Genomic DNA, 21,482 nt, shown 5'->3' on the forward strand with positions numbered 1-21,482 from the left:
TTGTTCCACAACCACTAACTCACTCACGAACTCGGCACCTAATAGGCGAGTGAATTGCTGACAGGTGAATTCGTATTTGTAAATACTCGAACTCGACGTTCGAGGTGTAAAATTACCTTACAGAATGCCGAATTCATACTATAAACGTCAAAATCACAGACATGTATATTTAAGTAGACAACGCAAGTACCGCGATCTGTATGAAAACCAAGCGTGTCATATTTTTTGTACTGACCTTGACGCGTTATGACGTCACGAGCGCTTTTTAGTGATGTTAATTTCATTTTACGCTAAATCGATTAGGCCGCCACTCGCGCGGCGATTCTAGTATCGTCCTATCCCATCGAAGTAAATCGAAAGAAATCAGATCAAACTAGATCTATGTCTAAGAGGTAGTCAAATAAATGAATCGTAATCGATTACTAAATCGATTCAAGACAGAAAAATGATAATTACCATAGACAGAGGGATGATAAAATAAAGTTATAAACCTTTTAATATTCTAACAAGTAAACTAATGTGTTTTAGCTTTTTCTTACATATGCCCATTGAGTTACCATGTACTACGTACTAGAGAGGCCATCGAAAGAAAGTAATGAAACTGTCAATCAATCAATCTTTATGTCCCGTTGCATCGATCCATTTTCCTTTTATGTTCGGGTTACTTGGAAAACTGAAAAAACAAACATAGTCTAAGCAATAAGGAGTTTTCTTAAAAAACTCCCAAGATGACACTTTATAACTAATGGCGTCCATGTCATAATATTTATTTTTAGTACCTTTGTATTAAAATACTTAAAAGTTCTAGGTCAAGTCGTATTAAATGACAAAAAAAATCTATGCCTTTTTTTCTGAAAAATTGCTCCTTCAAATTATCATTTTTCTGTTCGATTATAAAATCGATTAGAATCGAGAACTGTTGCATCAAATGAACATCACTAACCACAAAATTGGACAGAAAAATGAGAACAGAAAAATGAGAAGACGCTATTCATTGCTTGTTATCATACGACGCGATCTTTACCGTGCCAAGTAAAAGCCGCAATGTATTCCGAATCATTTCGTATGATTTGGTATCCGTGTTTGTCACGATCGTTTTCCACAGATATTCTTTATTTGATTTTAAAATAAATAGTGCATATTCTGATTAGAAAATTACTTACCGGTGGAAGGAAACATCTATGCTAACTCGGCCACTCACAGCTGTGGAGTTTCTACAGTTTATAACGGCGCAATTCGGCATTTTACTTTATTCAGCTTCACGTCTTTCCTTGGCGAACTGCAAGCGCGGACTGAGTGTAGGCCAGCGTCAAGTAAGTTTCATAAACTTAGTTTGGACACGGGAAGTACATACACTCGCTTAGTCTATCTTGATACATGTCTGTGGTCAAAATACTCACTTAGCACAGTTCGCCTCGTCGCCGCTCTCGACGATGTGGCGCCACTAGTACTGTCGAGTTTTACAGAATACGAAATCGAAAACTCACCGCGGATTCCGCGTTCGAGTTTTTATAATAACCTTACAGAATAGCACTGCAGATTCCATTGGCGCAACGTAATTTTAAGTTTTCATTTTATATTCAATTAGCTTTATAGTTATTAATTGTTAAGACTTGCATCGAGCAAGACGTATTGTAATAAGTTTATATTAAAGTATTTCTAAGTGAATTCGTAGTTTTTTTTGGGGCCTCCGGCTGTCTGAAACATAATTTGTGTAATTGTTTATTTATTCTGAATCTTTAAGTTTATTGATTTTTATCCTTTACATAAGCTGTATTTAATAAAAAATGTTTAAAACTCGAATTTTCGAAATTTTTGATTTATAAGTTCTATGTAACGTTTTATAATTAAGTTATGGTATAATTAAATGTAGATTTCACTTTTGTACAGCTTAGACATTTTTCTGTATGGATACAGTGCCTTTCGATTTGAAGTTGGATAACATTTCATTTTATAGGTACTATTATAAAATTAAGAGCATGAAAGAAAAAAAAAAGCATTTCTTCATAATGCTATTGTTACCACAAAAAATATTTTCTTAATCGCAAATTTTAAGAGAAAATAAATTAAAATTAAAATTGATGTGGCGACGTTATACATACAGACGTTAGAACAAAGTCCACCATAAGAATGACGTCATTTAGGAATAAGACGATTTTTAAACATTAATAAAAACCTAAATATTTTCAAAAAGTAAAAATTACTGTTAGTTTTTATCTAGTTTTAATTAAAATAAAAATAAAAACAAGTAGCAAAAAATTTTGAAATGTTGTAATTTTGGAGCACCCTGTAAAGTCTGTATTTGTATGAACATAAGTGGAGATCGCGTCCACTTATTTTCATGCGTAAACGATGATATTCATACTCAACAGGTAACTTGGATTAACAAATAGGATAGGTTATATCCCGTAAATCCCACGGGAACGGGAACTATTTATTTATTGCACGCCTCATAAGCGAAGCGTTGAGGTGGGTACTACTGTCACTTCGCGCAAAACATCTGATTTTTCAAACTTAAAATGTCTTTATGTATCATACATTGCACTTGTAAGATAATAAATACACACACATATTAAGAAAAAAACACTATTTTTAACATTCATGATATTTTTGATGTCATTTTTGTTATTTAAACTAGTTAAAAAACAGTTTAAAAAAGTTCTGTCTTGGACGTCCGTGTGTCTGTATGTGCGGAGGATTTTCTTGTTAACACGATAGCGACCGAAATACTTTACTAATCGAGTCTTTTTTTTTCTCTTACGCTTGAGTATGCTCAGGAATAGAACCCTTTCATTTTTCAGGGTCTGATTCGATGTGGTTTAATTGTTATTAAATAAACAAAAATAATAATTAATAAATAATTATTTAAAAAAAATTATGAGGCGTGCACTTTTGGATTTTCCAAACTTTTTTCGTTTATTTCTATCTGAATAACCTATCAAAAGTAACATTCAATTGTGTAAATTTTATTTATTACGGATTCAACATCAAACAACTCTACGGTAAGTATCAAGGTGCGTATTAACTATAGAGCTATTATTTATTACCTTACCTATATGTTATAGCTAATTACTGCTGGGCGCTGCAGCTGGCTGCGATTTCGTCCATGTATCTACTGAAAGGTTTCATGACATAATATGAGCACAGGGGAATAAAATAAAAAGACCAGTATGTACATCCAAAAATATTTATTTCAATGATTACAAATTATCCTTAATCTAATTTTGAAAATCTAACACTGAATTAGATTCCTTACAATATTATTCAAATTAATAACAAAATAACGTATTTTACGACAAATTAATATTGAACTAATTATGTAGTTAAAACACGAAAGCGCATTACCTTATTATACCAGCTGCATTAACCAAAAATTTTATATGATAATAAGTATAATATTTTCAACTGATATCAAAATGTACGAAAAATAGTACTTAATAAGTAATTGAACTGAGAACATAATTTAATATTCACACAAAGCTGTATTGTTTCGATATACGTTGTTTTTATTGTAAACTGCATTACATATTTTGATAAAAAAATACTGTAAAACAACAGATGATGAAATTTTCAAAATGAAAAAAAAAATACAAATTTGCCGCGCAATCGACATTTGACAGCTCTACGACTGAATGAGGCGGTTAAAAAAGTTTGTATTATATTAATAGAAATAATTATCGAGATTTAAATTGCTCTACACAAGATTTATTTTGTTTGTTTTATTACTATACTTCTTAAAGACACAATTAACTCGTACTCGTAATACGATACCTTGGAGTTGGAGCGAAAATATTGTTTGTAATAATTTGGCTAGGAAAATACAACAAATCAAAAACACTATTTACTATGGAAAAAAAACCAGGAAGGTGAAAAACATATATTTACGATTTCGATGCACTCGACTTTTAGTAAAATAATAGGTAGGTAAAAATATTATTATGGTTTTGATCACAGACATATCTGTGGTTTTGATTTTAGCTACTAGTATCAGAAAGCTGCGTGTTCAATGCACGTCGGGGTCACACAACTGTGGAGGATACAGTAGACAATATACCTAATGAAGTTTTTCATCTTTTTATTTTACTGCAAATACAAAATAAAAATTAAACAATGGTAATGTAAATTCTAAACAAACTACTACCAAAATACAATTAGAACAAAAATCATTTGACTGGTTGATTTCACCCAGAGGCCAGAGGCGGCTCGTGACAAAATTGTATGGGTGTTCACTTGAAATAAAACAACGAAAATACAATAGCGTAGCGGGATAATTTATTACAAAAAAAAATGAGCACCACATTTTATAAATGTCTATAACACTAAAAATTACAAAGTACAGGCTATTTCAAAACGAATTCAATGATTATCAATAATTAGTAAATCACCGAATTTGCATTCGCGAGCGTACCTACGCGTAGGTATCCATAGTGTTTGTTTATACTAAAGGAATGGCAACGTCGCAATTGCTGCTGTCATGCGATGCGGCAACGTTTATTTATTTATTTATTTATAAATACTTTATTGCACTTAAAGATAACAAAACAAGAAATACAAACACTTAAATATAACTTACACTAAGTACAATTGGCGGTCTTATCGCTTAGAGCGATTTCTTCCAGACAACCTTTGGTACAATAGAGGAATAAATACCAAAATACATAAATGGGTAGTGCAATAATAACTATGATAAAGGATACACATACATATTATATATATATTGTGATATAAACTAAATAAGTAAAAGGGAATAGAGATTCAAAGAAAAATACCATACTAAAATAATACATAGTAATTAATAATACGTATATAATATAAATAAATTTTATGTACGGCTAACACTGAGAAAGTGAGATTTAACCATACATTTAAAACTATTTGGTGACTGAGCATTTTTGATAGAGTCTGGCAGAGCATTCCAGAGTTTAGTAGCATGTACAGTAAAAGATCCATCATAAAAATGTGTGCGATGTTGAGGCATAATTATCCTCAACATTTCGGATGAACGAACCTCACTACATTGACCTCTAAACTCAAACCTTTCCTTAAGGTATTTTGGCGTTTTAGGGTCAAATAAAATTCGATACAGTAGTTGGAGAGCATGCGCATCCCGCCGCAAGCGAATCGGCAACCAGTTGAGCTTTTTTCGGAACTCCGAAACATGATCATATTTACGGAGCCCAAATATAAACCGTATGCAGAAGTTCTGTAGGCGTTCGAGCACATTCAACTGTTCCATCGTTAAATTTACATAGCTTACATCGGCATAGTCTAATATAGGGAGAAGGAGGGACTGAGCTAAAAGGATTTTAGTAGGCAAAGGAAGAAAGTTTCTTAATCGTCTCAGGGATCCAGCTGCTGCGTACATTTTTTTGCTCACTTCCTTGATATGAGGTCTCCACGATAAGGTTTGATCAAAAATCAAACCCAGATTTCTTACAGACTCACTATAAGGAATTATGGCACCATCAACTACAATGGGTGGCAGATTAACCCAGTTAACCCTTGCGATTAACGAAGGACTACCAATAATAATAACTTGGGTCTTAAGTGGATTAACCTGCAAGCCATAGCGATAGCTCCATTGGACTATAGTATTCAGATCTGTATTAGTATCTTGAATAGCCTGGTGTATTTCGTCAAGAGAAAACTGTGTGTATATTTGAAGGTCGTCAGCATACATGTGGTAGAGAGACAGCAAGGTATCTGATATGGTATTAATAAAGATTGAGAACAGTAACGGGGACAGAACACCACCTTGAGGAACCCCGGCAGAGACCTCACACCAAGAAGACAAAACGTCATCGATGTGTATTCGCTGCCGTCGTCCATTCAGGTAGCTCTGAAACCAATCAATTACCGGTGCGGATATATTTAGTGAACACAGTAAGCTGAGGAGAATGTCGTGGTCTACAGTGTTGAAAGCATTACTGAAGTCTAACAAGGTCAGTACTGTAAGCCTTTTATTGTCCATGCCCATTCGAATATCATCGGTTATTTTAGCTAATGCAGTGGCCGTACTATGACCTGGACGGAAGCCGGATTGGTAAGGATTAAGGAGATTATGTGAGTTTAAAAACAGTTGCAATTGATGATGTATCAACTTTTCCAGAACTTTAGAAAGGAATGGAAGGATGGAGATGGGTCTAAAGTCGGAAAAAGAGGATGGGTTATTTCTTTTGGGGATTGGTATGAGGTGGGAATCTTTCCACACCTGTGGAAATGAGCTATTGGATATGGAATAATTCAGAATATGGGTAATAACAGGTGTAACAATGTCTAGGATAGGTAAGATCATAGTACGTCCAATGCAGTCGCCACCAACAGCACACGACGAGATGGACAATATGTTCCTTTTGACATCACACTCGGTAAATTGTTTGAAGCTAAAAGGAGGAATATTGGGAACTGGTAATTTGGAAATGTAATCTAATGTGTTATGTTTTAATTGAGTATCGAAAGAAGGCGAAGAATTAGAAAAATGTAAGTTAAGTTGTTCTATGTTTATATTAGATGGAATTGAATTATTTCGTTGTTTGCCAATACCTAACGTTCTAAGGAATTTCCAAATGACAGTGGGATCACTGTTTTCAACAGAAGAGTGAATATACCGTCGCTGTGCATCTCTACAACATGTATTGCATCTATTTCTTATCGCATTGTATTTTTCTCGACTTGCATCACATTTAAGTGCTCTATGCCTCGCCTTGGCGCGAGCTTTTTTATTCAACAAAATTTTGAGATCTTCAGTCAACGTTGCGTGAGACTCAAAACGCTACCTGCTACGGTATGAACGATTGTTATAAAAATAAAAGTTATACATATTTGTTGGCGTAAACTATTTTATTCATCATTAATTTTGGAAAATAAATAATGTCAAAATTGATTACAATAAAACGCAGTTTTATTTTATTACATTACAGGTAAATTAGCTTGGAGAAATTTTTGCGTTTGTAGTAGTGTATGGTCAGCAAATAAAAAAAAAACAACATTTTATTTTTAGTTTTTATTCAAGTATATAATATTAGTATTATTAATATTTTATTAGTTCCAAACATTACAAGCAGTGCCGATTTTTACTTCAGTGAAGACGTGTATGAATTAGGTGTTCTCCGGCCAAAAATGTAAACCACGGTAAAAGTGAAACTGTTCGAACGGTTCCGAACACTGCTTTGTGTAGCGCATGTCGCGTGACGGTCGGCTGCCGAGTAGGTATACCTACTCGGCAGCCGCGATACACGCGACATGCGCTACACAGACCAAAAAGTTTGAGACGATGTAATAAAAGTTTCACTTTAATAACAAACAATAACAACAATAACAAACAATAACAACAATCAACAAATACAAAATTTAACAATTAAACTACGTAATAATTATAATTTTCGAATGAAATGTGTGCTTTATGTTCTAACGGTACCAAGCGACTGACGCCGGACTGCACGAGGCACCTGCGGACAGCGTAAACTGGTTTATTCTGGTTTTGTGCGTGTTTCCACTTTCCACTATCAAGTGACGATTTATTTATTTGTTTTGTTTCGTAATTATTATGGTCAAATATTAATTACGAAACAAATTATTATGAACAAGATATTTTATTGTTTCACGGTATTCGCCTTGTCATTGGCTCAAGGACGTAAAATTGAATGATATATTATTTTTTTTATAAAGTCAAAACCATTTTCTTTAAAACATAAATCAGAGTATTGCTAGGGATAAGTATAAAATTAAATAGTAATGTTAGGATATCGAAACATTTTTGTATAGGCTAGAACGATATAATGGAAACGCGCTCTAAGATCTGAGTAATATACACACCACTACATATGCAAAAATTTCTCGAGACTAATTTCACTGTACACTATTGTTTTTTTTTATCAAAACATGTATGTATTTGAGTAGTTAGCAGCATATAATATTCTGAATTTCTGATCCATGCCTATTCACTCAAAACTAATAACACTAATGATTTGTAACAGTAAATTATTTCAATAGGTATTTGAACATTTCATAACCAACAAGTAAGAATAATTCGTATACAAGATACAATAACAAATCTAATACACTATTTATTATTTTATTATATTTCATTATGTGAAAATAACCAGGAAGGTGAAAAACATATTTACGAAAACAAAGTAACATAATATGGTTTTGCTATTAGCTATCAGGAAAAAAAATCGTATTGGAACAAAAGAAGGATTGTAACTGAATTAGGTAATTAGGTATGTTTGTTTCTGGGTGCACCGTTTTCGACGACGCGACGGCCGACGCGTGACGTAAACAGAGTAGGTACCTACTTTGCTAAAACAAACTAAGTAATAAAATTGTGTGTCTGTCTGAAAATTCGCTAAAGCATATTTTACCAATGTTTGCAAGTTTGTGATTACTTTGATAGTTTATCGATTTATAATAATTGTATACTTATATCATTGTTTAAAAATATTCAAACACAATATGATATAGGTACTGATTTATCACTGGTTTCAGTGATGAACTGATGAGTCAATGTTAGCCACAATACTAATCACTTTCGTCATACATGTGTATGAACTATGATTGATGTGATTTGCAATGTGGTGAAATTTCATAAAAATCACGGGCCAATTTTTTGTTTTGAATCCCACCGAAAATACATATACATATTACTAATTGCGTTATTAGAATAATTAATGACTATACCCACGATCAATTATTACAATTTACAATATAGTCTCAAATGCATACTAGAGAAATATTGCAATTTGAATCAAAAAATGCATAGCATACAAAAATAAATTCACAACACAAGAAATTCCGCGCGCAAATCATAGCGCGTGTCAATGAAATCAAGAATGTAATTTTATATCAAGCCGACGACGACGCCGAACTAAAGTACCTACAGTACCATTTACCTTCAGTGTACAATACAGTTTACAGACCTACGACGGACGAACAATAATGAGTAATAAATTGTTTACAAAAAAAAACATAGTTTCTAAGGTCATTAGTTTTATTTTATTTTATTGTTATTTTCTTTGAACGATTGGAAATGAAATTACTCAATTATTACACATAGAACTTTGATTTATTAGAATTATGCGAATTATGTACCTATAAGATAACGAACGCGAATGCACGACATCTAGCGCGTCAATGTCTAAACATCGCCATTCGTTTAGACATTGACGCGCTAGATGTCGTGCTTTATGTCGTGTTTCGCTTGGCAAAAGTCACGCACACTACTGTAGAAGTGTCAAATTTTGCCGGTATTTCACTGTTGTTTTTCTAAGTAAATAATGTAAGTTATTGATTAAAAAGGTCGAACGCGGACACATTTCATTGTAGAGAAGTGATAAAATGATTAGTTTTAAAGAAATAGTGTCTGTGTTAAGTGTTTAGTCGTCATCAAAAATGTATGGAGGGACGGTCGGAACATCCACCTTAAACAAGAATTATTTCATATAGGTTTTCTATTCAAGAACTGCTCTTACCAATTCAAGATCCTTGGCATCTTGTGGATGTGGATAACCTGAGCATGATGGTTGATCAGTAGTATTTGATATGTCAATTAAGGCAAATTGAGATGGATGGTCTGCCTGAAAGAGATAAAAATGTTACTTATAACATTGGATATGGTCCCAAGTAATAATAAATAGATTGCTACAGAAACATGGACTCAATGTTTGGTAAATTGTAAAACTTTTAGTATTTTTTTTATTAAAAGCATTTATTGAACAAACATAGTGTATTATACTTATGGATAGTGTAGCTTTCCAACAACGAAAGAATTAAAAAAATTGGACCAGTACAACAGTAGGACAACTAAAAAAATAACTCAGTAGGTTTTAAGTACCAGTCATCACACCACTTGTCTCATGACACTCTAGGTCTCTAGAGCATATCAGTCAAAAAAGATATTGTGAAGCTTAAGTAAATGAATCCTTAGACACTATCGGAAATTTAAGAACAATTATAATCTTTTTTCCATTAAAATAATATCCTGGTTTTATTATATCGTAATATTGTCTTAATTCTAACTCTAAAATTCTATCCTTACCATATATAGTATTTAATTTTATTAATATATCCTTTAACACATTTGAACTTAACATAGAATGATGTGTTGAGGACGTACGAATGAAAGCTAATGTATTTTCAATTCTAACCAATTCTTGCAATATATCATCTACATTTTCTGTCATTATGCTAAGGATTTGGGCAAATTTAGCATATTTTATCAAACGGGATATTTGTATCCTGGAATCAGATAAATTTAAAGTCAATAACGTTCAAGATAGAATTCGAGGACAACCACTGAAAATAAGTAATATCGACTTAAATGAAATACACTTCAACCACAGCCCTGAAAATCATGTAAAGTTGAATTCAATAAATTTGGAAGATCTGCATAAGATTCATACTAAGGTACTGATGCAAGCACCGATTGAACTAGAAAAGAATACATCGACGATATACCATACCACTGTCCCAATTTATACATTCCTTTTGGGCACTTTGCTACTTTTCGCAACTTACAAAGTAATCCGTTATAAGAACGTTACGTGCTGGAAGAATCAAGACGACCCTAATACAAAGACGGAAGATCAAGACAGTCAAAATTGTACCGAATCTTCGCCAGGACCACAGTTTCCAGCAACATTTTATCACACCGTGCTCAAATAGTTGCTGGTCTTCGGGGGGAGGAGTTACGCCAACGGATCCCCAAGACATTGCTGCGTCGACGTTTCTCACGGGAACGTATTGTAACGACGTAGCAGCTAGGCTATTCTGTAAAAAACGCGCCCGAACTCGCATCTCACCTGAGTGAGTCGACTCACTTCACTTTCGAACGTTCGAGTTTTTGGTTTCGCATTCTGTAAACATCCGCTCGGCAGAGGCGAAGCGAAGTGAGTCTCACTTCGAAACTCACTTGCCTAGTGAAGGGATCTTATAGATTTGAATTTATCGACATTGTTATTATCTTTAAAATGCGGCAATTTAACACATTTTGAAGACATAATAACACTTTAGTATTGTACCGTGGGTGGAATTAAACTAAAATTGCAATTTTACACTGATAAATTCTTTAAAATCAAAATAATTCTAGCGTCACTGAAAAAAAAGGACGCTTGTCTGTGGTTCGTTTGACTTATGTTTATTTCTCAAGTGGTTTTTTGTACCTAATTTTAAAGTGTTTCGTGTTGCATTCTTTCTAAAAGTTATGTTGGAGTTTTGGCTGCATATTACATTCGACGTCCCCGAATTTCATTATTTTGTGTTGTTTAATCGATAGCTGGTAGTGGATTTTCTTAACAAACTGCTTTTCTTTTCCATCAAAAATGCGTAGTTTTTGTGAAAATCGAAATTGAAAATGATATTTTTTAAGGTTATTTTTGTACTAAAAACGCAACTTAAAGTAAAATCTTAAGCCATTATAGTATCAAAATGTCTAATTATCACACTCACACGCATTATTTTTAAATATATTTACGTACCTATTACTTTATTTACATATTACAATTTATTTTGTCAAAATAGTATTTTAACAATTTAGTATAGCCAAAAATCGTTCCATATTTTGTATTCACAACAAGCCACAGATAACACAGATTAGTTAATATGACGCAGATCACAGATTAGCAATACAAATATACTAGCTTATCATAGAGTATAAATGATACATTTTAATTTTTAATGTTTTTTTTATAGCTCACTTGCTTCAGTTTTAAAAATCGATTAACTTTTACTTTTAGTATTCAAATAGGTAGCGAGGAGCGAAGCGACGAGCGTGTTAGGTTAACTGTTGAACTGCCGCACGAGCCGAGCGAGCGAAGCGAGCGTGCCGCGGCAGCGGCCGGCGAGTGCCAGAAGCGACTTTAGGGCGATTCCCACTCAAACAAAAAAAAACTACGTAGGTTTAAACAACCTGTTTGTATTTTATTTATGTATCGTAAAATTTTTGTTATTATCAAATGCTATCTAAATTAAAATTACGAAGTGTCTAGTCGTCCGCTAAACGGATGAATAAAATAAATTAGTCGTCCGATTACCGGATGAATAAAATAATTTAATCGTCCGATTATTCGGATTACTAGATAACCTTTTAACACTAAAGCTAGTTGGGTTGGACTAAAGCAAAGGGGGCTCAGGACTTAGAAAATTTTTGATGGAGTTGGTGTCATTATAACACCTATTTATTATTGTTTTATCGTAAATATTACGCTAATATAAGCATGTTTTATAGGAACAACTTTTCTCTAAAATCAAAAATGGCCGAGATATTCGCCCTCAATTCGTTAGGTTAGGTTTAGGTTAGGTTAGGTTAGGTTTCTTAAAAAAAAAACTACACAGAAATAGGAGCCCCGCGAAGCGGGGCTCCGTCGACGCGCAAAAAAAATCAAGTTTAGGTTAGGTTAGCCGTTAGGTTAGGTTAGGTTAGGTTTCTTAAAAAAAAAACTACACAGAAACAGGAGCCCCGCGAAGCGGGGCTCCGTCGACGCGCAAAAAAAAATCAAGTTTAGGTTAGGTTAGGTTAGGTTTCTTAAAAAAAAAACTACACAGAAATAGGAGCCCCGCGAAGCGGGGCTCCGTCGACGCGCAAAAAAAATCAAATACCTACGTGTGCCCTCCTCCCCCCTCTCCTCCCCCCACAAAAAACCTATAATACGTGCGGCAGTTCTCTAAAGAATTATTATTTTATTCATCCGGTAATCGGACAACTAATTTATTTTATTCATCCGTTTAGCGGACGACTAGCGCTGTCCTTAAAATTATTTTTGACAAATTCATTTTAAAAATCACTTTCGAATTATATTTATTATCTACAATTGTGAACGCGTCATATAACATTTATTATCTATAATGGCATGTCGTAAATACGTGGTAAATACAAACTTACATTTTCCAGGTAATATAATTTAAGAAATTGTTATAAATAAATTAATAATACGGCATTATATTTAAAAATATTGCCTGTGTGCGAGATTACTAGAAGTTTTAATACGACAATGGTATAAAAGTGTCGTTTTTAGTACAAAAATAACCTTAAAAAAAATAATTTTCATTTTCGATTTTCACAAAAACTACGCATTTTTGTTGGAAAAGAAAAGCAGTTTGTTAAGAAAATCCACTACCAGCTATCGATTAAACAGCACAAAATAATGAAATTCGGGGACATCGAATCAAATATTTAACCGGAGTTTTAGTTAATGTTTCAGTTTGGCTTTATTAAGTTGTTGTGTAATTGGTGTTAAACGTGTTGCATAAATTATTTAAAGGAGAAAACTGCAAAAATAACAACTATGAGGTGAGTAATGTGATTCTTGTATTTAACTAAAATATTATCTTATACAACAAGCTTATTGAAATATTTAACTTAAAATCTTAAACATTGTAGCTCCTCGGAAAGGTCGTCTCATCCCTCCCGTGCCCAAGTAGAGTATCTAGTCGACTATCTTAGCAAACATCCTAGCTTAGCCAAGGGTTTTTCAAAAGTCCCGAGCGCTAGAGACGAAGCTAGAAAAACATGGGAGGAGTTGACTATCAAATTAAATAGCTTGGGAGGCTGCACTAAAACATGGAAACAGTGGACAAAGGTAGGCAATAGGCATATAGAAAACTATTCATCTTATACCGTGTAGGTATCTGGCTTACCTATGTATTATTAATAAACTTTTAATTTTGCTTTAGTATTGGTCTGACAAAAAGAGTGCCGTGAAGAAAAAAGCTGCCCTAAGATACCGGGCACGCAATAAGACTGGTGGTGGATGTGAATCGGTGGTGGAGCTTTCAGAGGTGGAGGAGAAAATACTCACATTAATGGGCGGGGAAGGTTTTGCAATTGGTGATAGGCATTTGTTGATCCGATACATGTATGTATGTAAAATATAATTATTCAATGTCATGTTCTTTTTTAGGGTTCCGTAGCCAAAATGGCAAAAACGGAACCCTTATAGTTTCGTCATGTCCGTCTGTCCGTCTGTCCGTCTGTCCGTCTGTCACAGCCGATTTACTCGGAAACTATAAGTACTACAGTGATGAAATTTGATGGGAATATGTGTTGTATGAACCGCTACAAAAATATGACACTAAATAGTAAAAAAAAGAATTGGGGGTGGGGCCCCCCATACATGTAACTGAGGGATGAAATTTTTTTTTTCGATGTACATACCCGTGTGGGGTATCAATGGAAAGGTCTTTTAAAATGATATAAAGTTTTCTAAAAAACATTTTTCTTAAAGTGAACGGTTTTTGAGATATCAGCTCTCAAAGTCGTAAAAAGTATGTCCCCCCCCCTCTATTTTTATAACTACGGGGTATAAAATTCTAAAAAAAATAGAGGTGATGCATGCTAATTAACTCTTTCAACGATTTTTGGTTTGATCAAAGTATCTCTTATAGTTTTTGAGATAGGTTGATTTAACTGTAATTTATTATATTTGCTGCTACGGAACCCTTTGTGCGCGAGCCCGACTCGCACTTGGCCGGTTTTTTAGGAAATCCCCGTCCTTACTGATGCCAACGAAAGCCCCACATTGCCGACTTCATCTATGATAAATGAAACCACAACTATTGTAAGTAAATACCTAGTGTATTAATAAAATATTACTTAATAATAAACAACTTATTAGTAAATGTTTCTTATATTGTTCTAGGAATACCAAGTCTTGGATGAGACTGCTATAAATACGGAAAATGTTAGTATGGCAGATACTGAGGTATATATTAATAAGATATTATGAAAATGGTACTTTTTTATTGATTCCAGTATTTGAAATACTATGTTTTTTTTTTCAGAGACCTCAACTAATTCAGCAATATGTTAACTGTATCCCGAATCCCGAACCTTCCCCTGCTCATACACCACCGAGAGCGGAGGTAACGAGCCCTCTGCAAGCAGTTACCCCCTCTGGCTCAGGCAACTTTCCTGCTCGACGTCAATTGAACGTCGCGGGTCCATCACCACGTCGTACTACAAGTAATTATGAGATTTATGAATTGATTTACAATATTTATAATCCATACTAATATTATAAATGCGAAAGTAACTCTGTCTGTCTGTCTGTTACTCAATCACGCCTTAACTACTGAACCAATTTGCATGAAATTTGGTATAGAGATATTTTGATACCCGAGAAAGGACATAGGATAGGTTTTATCCCGGAAATCCTACGGGAACGGGTTTTTCTTTGAAAACGCGGGCGAAGCCGCGGGCGGAAAGCTAGTCAACAATAAAAATTTGGAAATACATACAAATAAAACTAAATAATACTTGATAATGAATTAAGGAAATAATAATAACATCAGAAGACTTGTCAAAAATGCGTCACCGCGACCGGTGGAAATAATAATAAATTAATATTTATTTTACGTTTCAGGGTCATCGAGTCGTCCACAACAACGGCAAAGAAGACGATCACCTCCATCACAAAGGCGGCAATCTCAATTAACAACCTTTACTGAAAGGTTTCTTAGCTTGGAAGAGCAACGGATTGAGATTGACCGTCGCTACTGTGAGTTACAGGAGGTGATGGTCAACTCACAAAGGGAGACCAACAGAATGACAGCAGAGGGCCTGATTGCCGTCGGGGAAGGTCTTAAATTATTAGCTGAAAATTTAAAAAAATAAAATACTTTTATACTTAAATACATTTATTAGTTCTTAACTTATTTTAGTAGTAAAAAATTATCTGTGGTTTTACTTATAGTTTCTTAATTTACTAACATTAGTTTATAAGCCCTAATTGAGTTACTAACACCTATGAATATAATTTTCCGGAATAAATAATTTGCATTGATTTTTGATTGAATTAATTACAATTACCGCGTGTTCCTTGCCCTCCATAATTCATTTATCAATCTTTGTCTACATAGCTGACCAAGTGCAGTTTCATTAGGTACATCCTCATTTGAAGCTACACTTTGTCTGGTCCTATGAAAACCAGCCTCAACCTCTAGCTCTGAATTGAATATGGCTAGAGCTGGCAGGCCGGCACGATTACAAATATTGTGAAGCACGCAACATGCTATTACAATCTTCGAAACCGTGTCGGGGTCATAATGTAGGACTCTATGTGCTAATAGGCATCTAAATCTGGCTTTAAGGACCCCAATTGTTCTTTCTACGGTGTTTCTTGCAGTAGCATGCAGCTAGTTATAGTGATGTTCTGGTGTTCCCTCGTCTGCATTTGGAACTGGCACCATTAGGTACTGACGCTGCGGATACCCAGAATCACCTGTAACAATGAATATTGTTAAAAAATAAAATGTTTTGTCATCAACAATTATATTTTTATTAGGAGTTAGGAGTTTTCAATGATTTCGCCTGCTCTCCAATTTTTATGAATTCCGTGAACTTCGGTAATAAAGCCTAAATTACTCAGAAATAAAGTAGTTTTTTTAATGATGAAAGAATTTTTGAAGGAATTAATCCAGTAGTTTTTGAGTTAAATATTTACAAACAAACAAAGATTCGTCTTTATAATTAATTAGCTAAGAGGTAACTCACCTAACAAGTACACAGATTCGCCTGTTTGTACTAATTGTTCGAGGTGGTCCCGAATGATGCAATTATTAAAAATAAGGCTGTCGTGAGTCGCTCCGCCATATGTTGCATCTACATGTATTATGTTCAAATCTGCATCTGTGAACTGCAAAAAGAATTATTTTACAACTATTTTTATGTGGCTGTTCTAATGAATGTTAAAAAAAATATAGGTACTAGCAGCGTCTTGTGATTTATACTGCTTCGTTAATGATCCTATGGAATTGGTCCAAATTTCATTAAATCGATTTTCTGTGGTTCAAGTGCGAAAGCGTATACAGACATTATTATATCAGGCTTACCATTTGTACATTTCTTGCATGATATCCTTTGCGACAGTAGTATCGTTCTTCATGGCAAGTTGGTCTCACCATTGTCACAAAAGTCCCATCTACACATCCTATTACCCCAGGAATACTGAATTTCTCATAGAATCTGCAATAAGAAATAAAAAAATCATTAAATATTTTTCACTAACATGATAGGTTTATTTAGGTAGGTACACAAACCTTGTTTTGAGTCTCAGTCTTTCTTCAGAATTTTGGGGAAATCTTATGTATTTTTTTACTATACTTGGATGGCTTAGGGCTTCTATGACCTCGTGGATACTACGAGATGCTGATGGCTGCGACACAAACGAATTTATGTGTTTTCCACATATCCTTTGATAGCTCCCAGTCGCAAAGAAAGAAAGTGCACATAACAACTGAAAAAAATTAATGAAATTTCTTGAAACTATCAAAATAAAAGGTACTTAATCTGATAAGGAAACCATCCATAATTAAAGTCGGTTAATAACTCAAAACGTTTTTAAAGAAACCATAAGGGAGAGAAACTTTGGACTTTAACATAGGGTACCTACCACTTGAAAGGGTGACATCATAAAAAATAATCGGGGATTAGATGACGTTATCGTTAGTGGTTCTATGTTCTATGCGAGGAAGTTATGTTACCTACCTACATAATGGAATGTTTTACAGAGTTATGGGAAAGTTATCCCAATATTCACACGGGATCGGGACTTCCGCAGATGAAATCACGGGACCGATGACTATTGTAACAGTAACTTTTCATGACATTATGAATACACATATAAAGCACTTAGATACATACCTTGACTCTAGCAGTTAATCCTCTTCGTCGACGTTGAGGTTTTTTAACTAAAACTTTAATGTCTTCCATCACTTGAGAAACTAGTTCTTCCGATAAACGGTAGCATTCAACAAAATTTTTATTTCGATTAATAATTTGCATTTCCCGAATGCTGGTACTTTGCCGGCGACTTTCTATTATATCCACAGCATTAGCTTCTCGTATTATAGCACTTAATATAAAATAACGCGCCATTTTAGTAAAAAAATATATAAAATTTGTATCAAATTTGTTCCACAACCACTAACTCACTCACGAACTCGGCACCTAATAGGCGAGTGAATTGCTGACAGGTGAATTCGTATTTGTAAATACTCGAACTCGACGTTCGAGGTGTAAAATTACCTTACAGAATGCCGAATTCATACTATAAACGTCAAAATCACAGACATGTATATTTAAGTAGACAACGCAAGTACCGCGATCTGTATGAAAACCAAGCGTGTCATATTTTTTGTACTGACCTTGACGCGTTATGACGTCACGAGCGCTTTTTAGTGATGTTAATTTCATTTTACGCTAAATCGATTAGGCCGCCACTCGCGCGGCGATTCTAGTATCGTCCTATCCCATCGAAGTAAATCGAAAGAAATCAGATCAAACTAGATCTATGTCTAAGAGGTAGTCAAATAAATGAATCGTAATCGATTACTAAATCGATTCAAGACAGAAAAATGATAATTACCATAGACAGAGGGATGATAAAATAAAGTTATAAACCTTTTAATATTCTAACAAGTAAACTAATGTGTTTTAGCTTTTTCTTACATATGCCCATTGAGTTACCATGTACTACGTACTAGAGAGGCCATCGAAAGAAAGTAATGAAACTGTCAATCAATCAATCTTTATGTCCCGTTGCATCGATCCATTTTCCTTTTATGTTCGGGTTACTTGGAAAACTGAAAAAACAAACATAGTCTAAGCAATAAGGAGTTTTCTTAAAAAACTCCCAAGATGACACTTTATAACTAATGGCGTCCATGTCATAATATTTATTTTTAGTACCTTTGTATTAAAATACTTAAAAGTTCTAGGTCAAGTCGTATTAAATGACAAAAAAAATCTATGCCTTTTTTTCTGAAAAATTGCTCCTTCAAATTATCATTTTTCTGTTCGATTATAAAATCGATTAGAATCGAGAACTGTTGCATCAAATGAACATCACTAACCACAAAATTGGACAGAAAAATGAGAACAGAAAAATGAGAAGACGCTATTCATTGCTTGTTATCATACGACGCGATCTTTACCGTGCCAAGTAAAAGCCGCAATGTATTCCGAATCATTTCGTATGATTTGGTATCCGTGTTTGTCACGATCGTTTTCCACAGATATTCTTTATTTGATTTTAAAATAAATAGTGCATATTCTGATTAGAAAATTACTTACCGGTGCCGCGGTGGAAGGAAACATCTATGCTAACTCGGCCACTCACAGCTGTGGAGTTTCTACAGTTTATAACGGCGCAATTCGGCATTTTACTTTATTCAGCTTCACGTCTTTCCTTGGCGAACTGCAAGCGCGGACTGAGTGTAGGCCAGCGTCAAGTAAGTTTCATAAACTTAGTTTGGACACGGGAAGTACATACACTCGCTTAGTCTATCTTGATACATGTCTGTGGTCAAAATACTCACTTAGCACAGTTCGCCTCGTCGCCGCTCTCGACGATGTGGCGCCACTAGTACTGTCGAGTTTTACAGAATACGAAATCGAAAACTCACCGCGGATTCCGCGTTCGAGTTTTTATAATAACCTTACAGAATAGCACTGCAGATTCCATTGGCGCAACGTAATTTTAAGTTTTCATTTTATATTCAATTAGCTTTATAGTTATTAATTGTTAAGACTTGCATCGAGCAAGACGTATTGTAATAAGTTTATATTAAAGTATTTCTAAGTGAATTCGTAGTTTTTTTTGGGGCCTCCGGCTGTCTGAAACATAATTTGTGTAATTGTTTATTTATTCTGAATCTTTAAGTTTATTGATTTTTATCCTTTACATAAGCTGTATTTAATAAAAAATGTTTAAAACTCGAATTTTCGAAATTTTTGATTTATAAGTTCTATGTAACGTTTTATAATTAAGTTATGGTATAATTAAATGTAGATTTCACTTTTGTACAGCTTAGACATTTTTCTGTATGGATACAGTGCCTTTCGATTTGAAGTTGGATAACATTTCATTTTATAGGTACTATTATAAAATTAAGAGCATGAAAGAAAAAAAAAAGCATTTCTTCATAATGCTATTGTTACCACAAAAAATATTTTCTTAATCGCAAATTTTAAGAGAAAATAAATTAAAATTAAAATTGATGTGGCGACGTTATACATACAGACGTTAGAACAAAGTCCACCATAAGAATGACGTCATTTAGGAATAAGACGATTTTTAAACATTAATAAAAACCTAAATATTTTCAAAAAGTAAAAATTACTGTTAGTTTTTATCTAGTTTTAATTAAAATAAAAATAAAAACAAGTAGCAAAAAATTTTGAAATGTTGTAATTTTGGAGCACCCTGTAAAGTCTGTATTTGTATGAACATAAGTGGAGATCGCGTCCACTTATTTTCATGCGTAAACGATGATATTCATACTCAACAGGTAACTTGGATTAACAAATAGGATAGGTTATATCCCGTAAATCCCACGGGAACGGGAACTATTTATTTATTGCACGCCTCATAAGCGAAGCGTTGAGGTGGGTACTACTGTCACTTCGCGCAAAACATCTGATTTTTCAAACTTAAAATGTCTTTATGTATCATACATTGCACTTGTAAGATAATAAATACACACACATATTAAGAAAAAAACACTATTTTTAACATTCATGATATTTTTGATGTCATTTTTGTTATTTAAACTAGTTAAAAAACAGTTTAAAAAAGTTCTGTCTTGGACGTCCGTGTGTCTGTATGTGCGGAGGATTTTCTTGTTAACACGATAGCGACCGAAATACTTTACTAATCGAGTCTTTTTTTTTCTCTTACGCTTGAGTATGCTCAGGAATAGAACCCTTTCATTTTTCAGGGTCTGATTCGATGTGGTTTAATTGTTATTAAATAAACAAAAATAATAATTAATAAATAATTATTAAAAAAAAATTATAAGGCGTGCACTTTTGGATTTTCCAAACTTTTTTCGTTTATTTCTATCTGAATAACCTATCAAAAGTAACATTCAATTGTGTAAATTTTATTTATTACGGATTCAACATCAAACAACTCTACGGTAAGTATCAAGGTGCGTATTAACTATAGAGCTATTATTTATTACCTTACCTATATGTTATAGCTAATTACTGCTGGGCGCTGCAGCTGGCTGCGATTTCGTCCATGTATCTACTGAAAGGTTTCATGACATAATATGAGCACAGGGGAATAAAATAAAAAGACCAGTATGTACATCCAAAAATATTTATTTCAATGATTACAAATTATCCTTAATCTAATTTTGAAAATCTAACACTGAATTAGATTCCTTACAATATTATTCAAATTAATAACAAAATAACGTATTTTACGACAAATTAATATTGAACTAATTATGTAGTTAAAACACGAAAGCGCATTACCTTATTATACCAGCTGCATTAACCAAAAATTTTATATGATAATAAGTATAATATTTTCAACTGATATCAAAATGTACGAAAAATAGTACTTAATAAGTAATTGAACTGAGAACATAATTTAATATTCACACAAAGCTGTATTGTTTCGATATACGTTGTTTTTATTGTAAACTGCATTACATATTTTGATAAAAAAATACTGTAAAACAACAGATGATGAAATTTT

The sequence above is a fragment of the Colias philodice genome, chromosome 32, assembly GCF_061535455.1.
Source record: "Colias philodice isolate Cphi_HAF_F1 chromosome 32, ilColPhil1 Martin Lab GWU primary, whole genome shotgun sequence".
Lineage (NCBI taxonomy): Eukaryota > Metazoa > Arthropoda > Insecta > Lepidoptera > Pieridae > Colias > Colias philodice.